General features: G+C 38.9%; 1 protein-coding gene across 1 annotated transcript in view; it reads right to left on the bottom strand.

Annotated features, from left to right (window-relative positions):
* The window catches only part of myo1d (myosin 1D), a 132,954-nt gene that overhangs the window by 19,424 nt on the left and 99,812 nt on the right, over positions 1-13,718 (bottom strand). The gene's annotated exons all lie outside the window — the stretch shown is intronic.

Here is a 13,718-nt window from a genome sequence, read left to right on the forward strand (position 1 = left end):
ATTTCAGTTTAACAGTGGAAAGTTGAGATGGTGTTAATAAACATAAATACACTGAAAAAAATAAAGCTTTAAGGTGTTTAGTCCTGTATAAGTTACTTTGAGGGACAGCTAGTCGCTGATAATTGTGCTACCCTTCTCAATCATACTACATAGCCTTCCTCCAGATTACAGGCTTACTTTTTTAAATTTGCATGTCACATTTAAGCTTCTCATCTCTGCTCTGAGACTTACGCATTTAAAAATGGCATATTAAAAAGTAGAGAGAACACAGAATCTGCATTTTTGCATCCTGTTCCACTTTTCTTTTCATTTTCTTTACATTTCCTCTTCCTTATTTGCTACACAGGCTTATATTTAACAGCAGACCTGATACAGCATCTCTCTTCCTCTCACTGTCGCACGGTTTTTGTGTCTCACATGGCTGCATCGCATGTCTCACGTGCCCCCGTGTGCTATATTCACACTGCTGCAGAGGAAATGGAAAGATGCACAGGCCGTGAGGCAGCACAAACGATCATTACAAATACCCGCATCAGACTTAAAATCATTTTTTCCGGGTATAAGGAATGCATACATACTACAGGTAGAGGTTAGTGATGTCCATCTAGAACAAAAACAAACCACACACAGTGATTTAAAGTGCCCCAGTTTAAAGTGACTGAGGTCTGGACTGGTTCAAAGTGTGAAAACTGCCTGAGAGGCTTTTGAGTTCAGTTCTATAATTAGCATTAGTGAGCCCATGTAGAAAAGTTTTGGTAGAACTGCAACTGCAGGGTTGGTGTATTAATAATAGAGAAATGCAGAGGGAAGAAGCAATTCTGATGGCGAGCTAAGTGTGTTGATGGGTCTGAAATGTTTGCAGCAGGACACTTTAGTTCAGTGAAAAATGAATGCTGGTGGAGATATTCCTATTGCAGATATTAGATTCCTAAAAGTCAAAGCTAACAAGTCAGAACCATTTAGATAATTTCCTTTCATCTGGATCTACAGCTTATTCCACATTTTTACTCTACATCATCCTTCCCTTTGTACCTCTGGGCTGGCAAAAAGTGTCCTATTAACTGTTGTAGAAGCAAGGAAAGCCTCAAAGACAAGATCAAATGCAACACTGAAAACCATTTGCAGCAACTGCCCTGGTCGGTATAGAATGAGATTTTGCCATAAGACAGCCTTTGCTTGCAGTGTTTACTAAGCTGTGAAAATGCAGCAAGCAGGCATATCTCCTTTCATGTCTTTTTTTTTTTTGCCTCACCCTCACCGTGCTTTCCCTTTTCCCGTTGTTATCTATTCTCCCTGCTACAGAAAGAGAAGAGCTGTTCTCACAGTGGGAAAGATCACAAAGTAGGTCATTTTGAGAACAGGGTAAAAATGCACTGACAGCGAAAAATGCGATCGATTAAATCTGGTGTGGGGAGGAAGGAAGGAAGAAAAGAGAAGTTGGTTTTCAGTGCACATGGAGAAGTGGAGTTCAGAGGTGAAGCTGCGCAAGTGAGGCTCACATCAAAGCGATCTATGCAGCGGCTGAGATTCAGTCCTGCTCCAGGCCTTTGGACAAGACAAAGAAGAGGAATGTTACAAGCTATGGAAAAGTTGCCGCTGCATAACACCGTAAACCACTTTGTTCATCACACTCCCAAACATGTAAGATGGTATATTATTCTCGTTCTGATGCATTGAACTCCCATAAGACAAATTAGACTTCACAATATTGTGAGAACTAGACTCCAAAACTCCCAGGAGAAGCTGCATGAAGTTTGATGATACATGAACAGTAAACACGAGCTAAAAAGGCCTCTTCTTGTTAATATTCTAAGCGAGTGTTTCTGCTTCTTTATGCGCGAGTTCTGGAGCGCTGCAGTCGGGGAATAGAGATGCCGACTATCAAGGGCCGTCGAGGGTCAACTGTAGTGACTGAATAAAGTGCCTTTTTGTGATCCATAAGTGTAAAATTTGAGAATTTCAAGCATGTGTTTCCCAGTTTGGGCTGAAATCAAATACAAGAGCTTAAAAAACAACAATTTAACAGCTGCTGTGTTTTCTGATGAAAAGTGACTAAAGCTCAGCAGCTGCGCGTCTCAGTTTTCATCTGTTTTTCTTCCTGCTCTGATTCAGCACAGAACTGCTGCCATTATCCTGCGAATGAGTCTGTGGAAGTCTGAGACATGTGTGATTGGACAATTACGTTTAAAGCTTTGGAAGGAGAAGATCACTGAATCACATTTATATATTAGATTGTATATGAAGGATGGATTTAGCCACCCTCATGGCACCCAGTGGTTTGAGAACCTTTTCCAGTAGTCACTTAGAGATGTTGTGGTGTGATTTTAAAGTTATTTTATGGGTGAAAAAAGCACAACAAAGCTTTTTTTTGTGTCAATATGCACCACAGTTTTATATAATTTAAACTTATGCTGCTCTGATAAAATCATCTGACACCTAGTCTAAGACTAACTTAAGCACCAATACCATTTAGAACAAAAGGACCAAAAATGTGTGTTGACTACTGGTAGGACTGCCACATGACATCCTTATTCCCTGAGGACAGCAGGTGAATGACTGCCATCAATAACATCTACTTGCACAAGCTGTTCACAGATGCCCCAGTTAAACAAAAGGACAGACTTCTCACCTCTACATTTCATTGTTTAAGAGATCAGCGTGAGATGAAAAAGAACCGGAAATGTGCAAAGCAAAAGCCTTGTTCTCCAGGGGGACACTGTCGCTGCTCCACAGATGGTGGAGGCTATGAAACACTGCAGAGTCATTATAGCCACACAGCAGGAGGCTTAAACAAGCCTGTGCAGGAGGTCAGCTCTGTGTCAGATCCTGTCACTCTCTTTGTTCTTCTCTTTATACCGTGAAACCAGCGAGTTAAACCTTACTCACCAATCACCTGTGCCTTTGGCATTTCACTGATCGCATCTCAAGGCTCAGTAGAGTTTACTTTAAACACATTAGGTCAGTCAGTACATTGGTACACACTGACTCAGAGCAGATAACAAACAGAGTCAGCCTCAATTAGCTGCTCATTACCAAAGCGTGACTGCTCACTTGTCAAGTGGTTACGCCTCCACTTGTGTTCATTAAATTCAATCAACGTATCAATCAAAGGTTCATCCATTTCCATATACTGCCACAAGACTCTTCTCTTTGCAGTGGTAGGAAATCTAACATGTGCACAGTAAATCACATTAACAGACACGCTAATTGTCTGAGAAAGACAGGACTCATCGTTAATTCTAGGACAAGAAATGTAACGACGGGTTTAACTCATTTTTCAAATTTAAGTTATTTAAAAGGTAAAAACATAATTTTGGGAGCACAGATGGTCAGATACCAAATCCTCAGAGCAAATAATCAAGAGAAAAATATGCACTGAGCAGGCAACAGAAAAAGTTTGAAAGACTTAATTCAAAGAACATTTTTTCCCCACTTTCTATAAGTTGCAAACTCAATGAATCAGTCCAGCAAAAGTCCTTAAGGATGTGACTATTCCTGAGTGCTCAGCTGGAGTAAACAGTATTGAGAACTTTTAACCAATAGCTTTTCCCCCGTCGTTTAAAAAGCTTATCAAGGTATTTTTAACCAGAATGCGCAAAGTATTAAAAATATTAAAAGGCAAGAAAACCTGAGGCCAGTTTCATTAAGTTAGACACTAACTAGAGGTGGGAGAAACTAAAAAGATCTGTTGTACGAAGCAGTTTAGTCATAAATTCTGAGTTTGAAAGAAGAGAAATGGTAGACTGAGTGACAGCATCTGTTTGCCTTATTAGAAAATATTAGTCTTTTTAAAGAATTCAACAGTTACAAGTATATTTTACTAGCAGAATTCAGCACTCATCTTTTTCCTATGGAGAAAACTACAGTGACAGTAAGAAGTGTTGGAAACTTCGTGCTTCATAAAATTTCAATGCACTGCAAACCTGCATTAGAATTTGTTATTTGACAAGACTCAATACTCTTTACTTTACAGAACAAACAAAGATGGTGTAAATATGTCCTTATTTCTCTGAATCACTCTAACTAATAATAATAATAATATCCATGAGAAACATTAAGACGGGTCTAATGCCTCTATTTTGACATTTTCAGATGAAATCAGTAGTCAAAGTATTTCTGCAGGCAAGCAGCCCCAAGTTTATCAGGGCTGGATATTACATAAACTCGGATAAAAGGCAGAAAAGGCTAGATCAAATTGACAGATATGCTGTGGTACTTTTGATATTAGTGTCAGAAAGCACAGATGGAGGGATAATGAATAAAGTAAGGCAATGAAAATGGGAAGGAAAATATGAAGGCACAAGAGAAGCGTGGTGAGACAGCAAATGATGAGGATTTAAATGGCAATTTGGAAATGAAGACAGGAAAGCAGGGACGGGAACAAGAAGAAGAAAACAAATGAGGCCTCAATCTGAAATGGGAGGAGAGATAATAGAAAGGATAACAGGAGAAAAGAAGAAGAGTCCAAGGGAGGAGGAGGCGGAGGAGAAACTGTGCTGAGGCTAATCATAATTGGCCTGACACTGGGAGATGGTATGGTGCTGTTGCTGGGCGAAACATGTGTGTGTTTGGGGGTGGGGGAGGAGTACGGGGTAAATGTAAAGGTCAATGAAGAAATGGAGTCCGTGAAATATCAAGGCTCTTAATTCATTCCTACTACTTCATCTCAGCCTAACAGCACTTGTTGTGTTGTGCTTTTATCCACATGGAGAGTAAGATACTAGACTACAGTAAGAGCGAACATTATATCCATACATGCAGAGCTCCTGTGGGAATGCAGAGCCAGCTACTTTGCTAGCAAGTGGTCATGTAGCAGAAGAAATATAGTGCATAAAAACAGATGCAAACTGGTGAGTACTGGTCCATAAAAGACAGACTGGATTAACAGCCGTAGTCTACTAATACATTCATCCTTCGACAGCTTCTACAGTTAGAAAGCACCAAAAGAAGAAGTGCAATTAAAGCTTAAACAATTCAGTGCAAATGCATTTATTGCACATTTACTTGATTAATTACATTGTTGCAAAACTGTTTGCATACCAAATATCATCATAATATCCATTATTTTGCATTTTTTCTGTTCTGCTTGCTCAAGACTGTTTATGGACACTAACACGAGAGACTCTGATAAGACATTTATGTTGGAAACTTTGTGTTTTCTTCAGTTTACACTGTGTCTGAAGACAATAAGTGAGCGAGAAAGGAAAAAATAAATTTTTGAAGACATCAGTATGATGCGTGGCCACTCTTTGTTGGACCCCTGTAGTTACACTTGTGCTGAGCCTCTCGTTCAATTTGCAGTCGTCACCTCTTTGTAATCATTTGTTGATCTGCTACATTGAACCACAGGAACTGTGGCATTTGAAGGGTAGTTTAAAAAGGCAAAGTTCAGAGTTGAGATTTGTCAGAGAGCTCAGATATGAATTAAACAGCAACGCTCCATAATGAGAAGCCACAAGGTTTAAAATAATTTACTGAGGGTGCAATTAAACTTCAGAGAATTTCCCATGAAAAACTGATCCTTACGAGTAGCTTGAACTTTCCTAAATCCAGCCACACTTATCTCAGCCCATTAGAGCGCAGCTGAAATGATGCTTAATAAATCTGTCCCAGACTGCTGTATCTGTCAGAAGGTCACTAATTACATCTGTGCAGTTCTGTTCACAAGTAGTACGGCAAACACACGCCGTAAACACTATTCTGTTAACATTCACACAAGGACTCAAAGTCTTATCACTAATTACTGAGTCTCTGAAATTTTAGATGCACTCATGGTGATTTTAATTTTAATCTGCTTGAAGACATATGATCTATTCAGCTCGTCACTGTGGAATTATTGATGCTCAATGCACCAAAACAGCTAAAGCAATCAATGCAAAAGGCTTTTCTTCTGTTAGCTGATAAATACATTAAATGCATCACCACCAGTTCTAGCCATTACCTTGTAAAGTCCCATTTCAAAGTGCTGATTATTATTATTAGTATTATTATGTTGATATTGAAGTAATCATATTAGACTAGACTAGGGTGCTAAGCTATCAGCTAATGCTAGAAAAATGGATCCATACCCGGATGGGTGTGCCACATAGACGCACACACCTGTTAATTAGTATCATATGAATACAATATTCAAACCTCTTACCAAATCTCTCTACATACATCTTCTGTTGGTACAATTAACTAGAAAATCATGTTATTTGTGAGATATACCATAATGATGTTCTAAAAAGGACCAACACCACAAACATGCTTGAGAGGTGAGTTCAGCAGTTCAAAGTATTCGAGGCATAATTACCCACACTTTGTAACTACTTGGATCAGAGGAGTCGCTTGCTTGGAGTAAAGTTTGGTATCCAGGTTGACTGCTCACATATATACATACATATATATGTATATTTGCATTTATGTGAGTCTGTACTCAGCCTCTCTCTCTTTCCTCCAGGTCATTTGGGTTTGGTTGAACTTTCTTTCAGCCATGTGTGGTCTGTCTCTTCATCTCTTTAAGTTGTGACAGATGTTGCACAACATGTGTCAGCAACAACTGGTCAGTCAAAGTCTTAATAACTTTAATAAAACTTCAGTGGGGAAATTCTTTTAAAAAATTCCCCCCAATAAGATTCCTATGTAAAAGGAAATGATCAAAAGCATTTTTGGATCAGGCTGCAAACATGTTTATTTCTGCTGGAAAGGCTTGCATTTTAACATCAGTCGTGGGTACAGACTTACTCTTGGAAGTATCCTCAAGTAGTCATTTAAACATGTGAAAATGCAAAACCAAGTCAGCCTTGAAGGTAGCTGCACTGTGTAATAATACAACATGGTATGGGAAGGCGATTTAAAGTGAAATTTTCTCCACATATGCAGATTCAGTGTGCTATACAAGGCACAAAGTAAAATGAATAATTACCCTTTATATATTGGATTCTATTCTATTTTATTTAATCCAGCGCCTCTTTCGTCCTTGTGCGTTACAGAAAAGGAGCGAAAAATGTGGCGAGACAGACGGTGTTTGGGGCTCTCTGCAGTGGAAAGTAGGTCACGTTGACTTGCACATTCACACACATTTTTTTCATTCATACACTGCACATTTTCACACTTCTAAGTATTATCTCTAATGTATGCTTACCCAGTCGGCACACTTAAACACACAATCCTCACAGTCACAACAACACAAGCACTTGGGCTTGGCTACTCGCCATCCATCACTCCACCCGGCCAGCCTCCTCCCCCAGGCTGCAGCACGGTGCCAATGAGACGAGTAGGACTACCCACTGGCCCACATAACAATGACTCCGAGTGTGTGCGAGTCTCTTTTATGTGTGTGCAGAAATTTGTGAACTTGCAGATTAGAAAATATAAAAGGTTTGAAGTCATATGTTGTCCCATGCATTACTATGGAAGACCATAACTACCATAATCAAACGTAAATGAAGAAATTAATACATGATTTAGTAAAACAAAATATATGCAAACAATATTAAATGATGTAGAGACTAAATTAATATAATATCACACATGTTGGTATATTCCACATGTGATTATTGGAATACCTGACTACGCAGGGAGTGGACTACTGTGAGTCTCCTCAATGAATAAATAAATATAAAGATATGAGGAAAAAAAGAAAACATTTGAAATAAAGAGTACAACTCCCCAGTAGCTTAAATAATGCACAAGAAAAGTAAGAAAATTGAAGAAAATTGTTTATCTCTACATATTTGATATTATTTTCAATGCATACTTGTCATTACAAATGGTTTGATACCTAATTTAAGTATAAATAATTGACTATAATTATTGCCTATAAAAATCTTTATTCACATCTAAGATGCTGTTCAAGAAACACCCTTAGCTATCTAATCAAAGACTAGTCAAGGTCATATTGGTTCAATATAGCATGTATATACCCTATAGCGTGGAAAAATCCACAGAGGATTGAGTATCTAGACAGCTAAAAGCTAATATACCAGCTTGTGCTGATTTTCTATTACACAACATATCCATCTCCTTCTTCTTTGTGTGATTTTTTCTATTATTTACAATTTGTTGTCCTACAGTTTTGTTAGTATGTTTCTTTTCACATTTCTCTGTCTGCAGTATGAGATTTGCTGTTATTATCTGCAGACAGCAGGGTTATTAATGGATCGCATGCGTATCAGACAAACATGGATCCGATGGTTGCTATGGGAACTGCATCCGCAGCGCCCCAGAAAGGGGGGGGGGGGGGGGGGGGGGGCGGAGAGAGCGAGAGCGGGAGGAGGATGAGGAATGTTAAGTGAAAAACAAGAGGGGGAGGGGGATGAGGAGCAGCAGTGGGGCGGGTGATGGATGGAGAAAGAGGAAATGGAGAAGGAGGGATGGAGCGAAAGAGGAGAAGTCTGAAATATTTGATTCAGCAGAAAGGGTGACCTTGGAGAGGAAGACAAAAGCAGGTCGGCTTTCTCTCTCATTCTCTCCCTTTGTTTTTCTTATCACTCCTCTCCTCCACCCTCCCCCTCCTTTTATAAAAGATATTAGTGCCATCTTCACATATAACAGAAAAATCACTTTGGCACATTTATTGAACAGCAGTTTTTGTTCTTAAATATTAATTAGTCTCAGCAAACAGACCTGATTCCTATAAAAAGAAAAAACTGCATGAATGGATGGCCTTGATTTATTCAAAGCACCAAATGTGTTAGCACGTTGTCCCATTTACTGCACACATAATGTTCTCCCAGCTTTTAGATAACAATCCTGAAAAGCCTAATGCTGTGTTTTAGTTATTTGGATGAAGTTTAGCAAAAATTCCAGGTAGGAATGTGCGAGTCTGTTGGGTGCCAAATAAAGCTGGTGGCATCTCAGAGATATGTGGCTTACTGTAACATATCAGGTCATGTTAAAAGCATATACAATAGTACAATAATACAGCTGGTCTTGTCACCCTTGTTCAGGATCCGTTGGGGGTCACATTAAATGCACTGGATAGCCTCAAGTACCATTTTTCTACAGGCAGGTTTAACATTGAGCTGGCATATATTACAACCCAGCTTTTCCTATCAAATCTAATTTTAGCAGCTGTTGGTACCTAAACCAAACCAAGTCGTGGGTGAAAGCTCGAGTCGATACAAAACTTACCAGTGAAAGTTAAACTAACAAGAAAACACAAAGATCTTAAACAGGAACATGAACTCTGGTTTCCAGAGTGGGACACCTGTCTGTGACTTAAGTCACTGCCAACCCTGTGGCTTCCTCACACAGACTCAGGAGACGCCAAAGAACGCCTTGCGTGCACCCACTGTGGCACTAGTGACGTTGAACAGTAGTACTTGATGCCCTGGGATGAGATTCGATCTAATAACCTGACCTTAAAGACAAAATGACAGTCATTTTGTTGTGTTTCCCCTATCAGTTACAACCTCTGATGGACCTTTGGTGGATTGTATAGTCAACTTTCAGTGACACAGCAACTCTTGGTCTCATGTTACCTTGAAAAACAGATTCCAGTAAGCATACAGGTCTTAACTTAAGTAAAATGAAAGCACTGCTGCTGCTGCAGACACTGACTGGACTTGATTTAAAGGCCATAACATAAGAGATTCATGCCTACTATTTTTGCTTTGCCAACAAAGGCTGATGTCTATACAATTTATGTTTTAAGTATTTTTATTTCCACATGTACGTAACCATGTTCAAATATCCACTGTGGAATAATAAAATATGAAAAAGGGTCTCAAAGGATGAACGCAGCTCTAACCATTGGAGACTCACATTAAAACCCTGCCAGTCCTTGAAAAAGCTCAATACACCCATACAAAGAAAGACTACTGTCATAATAGAGAAGGACAGGCTTTACGCGTCTATGACTAAAATAACGATCTTACTCAAACACAAACAGAAAGGAAATTAAGGAACAGTGACACCAGCATGTCTGACGACATCATCTTACTACTGGAGACTAATGTGATCCCTGATACGCAACCTAAACCAAGATCACACAAATCAGTCAGACTTTATTCAGATAAATACAACTTTTCCATAACCAACTTCCTCTAAATTTTCTCCTTCCTTTTCTGTTATCTCTAATTTGATCCATTTCTTGCATTGCTTGCAGTCTCTCCCTCACCTCCCTTGCTGTTCTCTCCCTCACCTCCCTTGCTGTTCTCTCCCTGTTCCTAACACTCTTACTAATACTGTGTTTATTTCCCCCCCTCTGTTCTTAAACCCTGCAAGCATTCTGATTTAACACCCCTCTGGGGTGTCAGAAGCAGACAGGGGGAGGCTAAATGTTGAAGTCTTTAGGAAAGGAGGCAGGAAGCAGAAAGAGAATCTGACCACATAACTCTGATCAATGAAGCGTTGTGTACTGCACACTACTGCTGACTCATACTGTCGGACAGGATGGAGGGAGAAGAGGATGAATAATATAAGCAAGTGGGAGTGAGACAGAAGGACAAAGGGTGGGGTAGAGGTTACAGGAGAGTAAGAGAAACAAATGATATAACCAAGACGTATCTGTCACAAAGACAAACCTGAACAGTTTATAGGGACAGAACAAGGGAGGGAAGGAGAAAGTAAGCTAGGATGCTCTTATGTAGGAGGTAAGCTTTTGGTAAAAACATTCACAGTTGTAACAAAATCAGTACATACATAAAAATACTGCTTTAACTCCACTAGTCTTCAAACTGAGAGGACCTCAGACTTCTAGTAGGATGAGTGCAGGGGAATGAGTTATGGCTGGTTTGAGCAAGAGCCACAAAAACCTGCAAATTATTTTGATTTTTCTTTTGATTTCTACAGTCGGTGACCAGAGCGAGTGTACTCTACAACATCTGGACAAAGTCTTAGTTTTGAGTAGGGATGGGTATCGAAAACCGGTTCTTGTTGAGAACCGGTTCCCACTGTTTCAATTCCTTGGAATTGTTTGCCATTTTTGCAAACGATTCCCTTATCGATTCCAGTCGCCCCGAATGACGTCACCACGTTGCGGAGGGTCATTTACCTGGCAGGAAACACGGCGCCTCAAAACTTTGGTTATACTTTACGAGAACGGATGACAACAGGGCAACTTGCAATACTTGCTAAGTAGATATTTCATTTAAGGGAGGAAACACTACGAATATGCAAAAGCATTTGCTCACAAAACACGCGATGACCTTAAATGAATGTCGTGTTTTTAATTCCGATCCGGACTCGTGAATCTCAACCCAGCAGCAGCGGTAACGTTTGCACGTCCTCTCCCATTAATGCGGCAGGTAAATAATCAACTAACAGTGCATATTATGTTAGCGCGATCTGCCTTATTACAAAACCTGCCATTACTGTGCGTTTAGGTGACCATGATGAGAGAGACAGAGTCTGGCTCAGATGCTGGCAGTTCTCGCTGCAGTCTACCGGTAGCGTCTCCTTTCAGGCCAGGATAGACGAATGTCACCGAGCAGTGACTAAGTTTGTGCTAAAAGGCTTGGACCCATTTGCCACAGCAGATGCCCCGATTTTCGGTAAGTGAATGTGTTTAATTGTAGGCAGGGACATTACTGGATATTCTTGTGTAATTGTTACAGAATAATTTATGTTATACTTTGTTATTGCTACAGAAGAATATTTATTTTATTATTTTACATTTACAATTTTTTTCCTGGGGACCCTGTGACACCCCATTGAGGAGCCATAGGCTGTGGATCTCTTAAGATCTCACTGCTGCGTTTGTAAGGCCATGTTACTCCTAAATTTCTATGTTGTTCAAAGAGAAGATATAAAACAAAGTTCTAAGCTAATCGACCTTAGTGTTCTCCTTTTATAAAAAGAATCGATAAGAGAATCGATAAAGAATCGAATCGTTAAACAGAATCGAAAATGGAATCGAAATCGTGAAAATCTTATCAATACCCATCCCTAGTTTTGAGTGAAATATTTTCAAATTAAAAATCACTTTAAATTAAATAACTAGCACAAAATAATAAATATAAATGTGAAGCACGCTGTGATGCTCAGTTAATTTCATCTGTCAGACGTCATGTTATACTCACCAAACTGCTGCTTTATTTTCTTTTACCAGAACAACTTTTACATTTTCCAGTTAACTGAAATGATTTCTTCTCTGTCTTGTTTTTTTCCATTTGTCATTATAACAAACAATGACTCAGCATCATTTCCTGACTGTTTGTCTTGCACTACTCTGTCCTTTATTTTTTGATTTATTTCTGTAAAATGTCTCAATTATCAGATGGACTGTCGAGGAAGGTAGATGTTCTCCTCTGATTTAATTTAACCAAGTTTGATGATACCAAAACTTTTTATTAAGATGCAGTATTATGATTTCAGACACTGAAAACATCAGCTACTACTTTGGTTTGTACCTAAATAGCATTGAAAGCTAACAAGCTAAACTACACGGGTGCACAACAAAATCTGTGTTAATTTAACACCAAATACTTTAATTATCATATAAAAAGTCCTGTTTTAATCGGTCTATAAAAAGAAGGCAAATATTGAAAAAAAAAAAAAACTTTTTCCAGGTGAAATAAATGCTTTTCAGCCTGATTTTTCTCATTAAAAGAAGGAAGAGCAAGTGCAAATGGAATCTGCACTGTTAACTATCTAAACACTTTAACATTAAACTGCAAATAAACTTGTCTTAGCGTTTTTGTGACCGCTGCAGTTGGTATAAATTGTTGTATAATTTATCCATTTAAATTCTACTTAGGCTTATACTTAGGAATATATCTGCCTTGCTACCACGGGCAGATGTAGCCACTAGCTGTTTGCTTCACCTCTGCTAATTTAAGTAGCTAAACTGGACCTCTTAACCATGTTTATGTCTTGTTCATACTGACAAAGTAATACGGTCTGCTGTGTGGATAATGGCACTAACAATACATACAGCCTGTCCAAGAAGCCTTTGCTCAAGTTTTGGTTGCTGAAATTCTAATATTTCATTTGTACATTTGTACAATAAATAGTAGGCTGTCTGTGTGATGCGATACAACTGTTCAGGCTGAGAAAGTACCATGTTATCCAAGCTACAACCTGATCACTTCAGGCTAAAAAGCTAAAGCTAAAGCCTAAACCCCTAAATTTCAGCCTCAAAACAACAGTCAACATCAAGGTGACTATGCCCAATGTTTATTTACAGTCTGTAGTTTTTATGTAATCAATATATAATAAGTTAATAGTCAATACAGAGGTTTGTTAAACAAAACAAACAAACTGTTTTATTACTAGGATGTAATCGGTTATTGTATTGGCACTACATTCAGTCCCGATGTTCTTCTCCTTGACTAATTGACGAATTTTTTAATAACAAAACCATTAATCTCTTGTTGCAGCCAAATTCACACAGAGGACAGCAGGCAAGGATGCTATCAATGTCCTTAACCCCCCACACATCCACACACAATCCATCCACTGCACAGGCTTTTTCATTAGTCACTGTGGACATTGTAGCAACAGCTTGACTTCCCAGAGTCTTTATCTAAGAAACCAATTCCAGCTGCTTACACATCGCAGCAACTACAACGGCAGAAAACAGCAGAGATTATGTGAACCAAGGATTTAAAAGAATCAGCGGTGAGTTAGGAGGGGAAGACGTGCCAAGAAGTTTCTAATAATACATTCAGAACAACATCAACATGGCGTAAAACCCACCGAGTGCCACTTTCAAATGTCAAAAAAAAAAAAAAAAAAAATCCCAACCCTTTTTTTTTTTTGGCATATATATATTGAATTTTATTTATCTA

Source organism: Diplotaxodon limnothrissa, linkage group LG8 (assembly GCF_057381915.1).
Source record: "Diplotaxodon limnothrissa isolate DT_005_m linkage group LG8, D_limnothrissa_male_GT1.1, whole genome shotgun sequence".
Classification (NCBI taxonomy): domain Eukaryota; kingdom Metazoa; phylum Chordata; class Actinopteri; order Cichliformes; family Cichlidae; genus Diplotaxodon; species Diplotaxodon limnothrissa.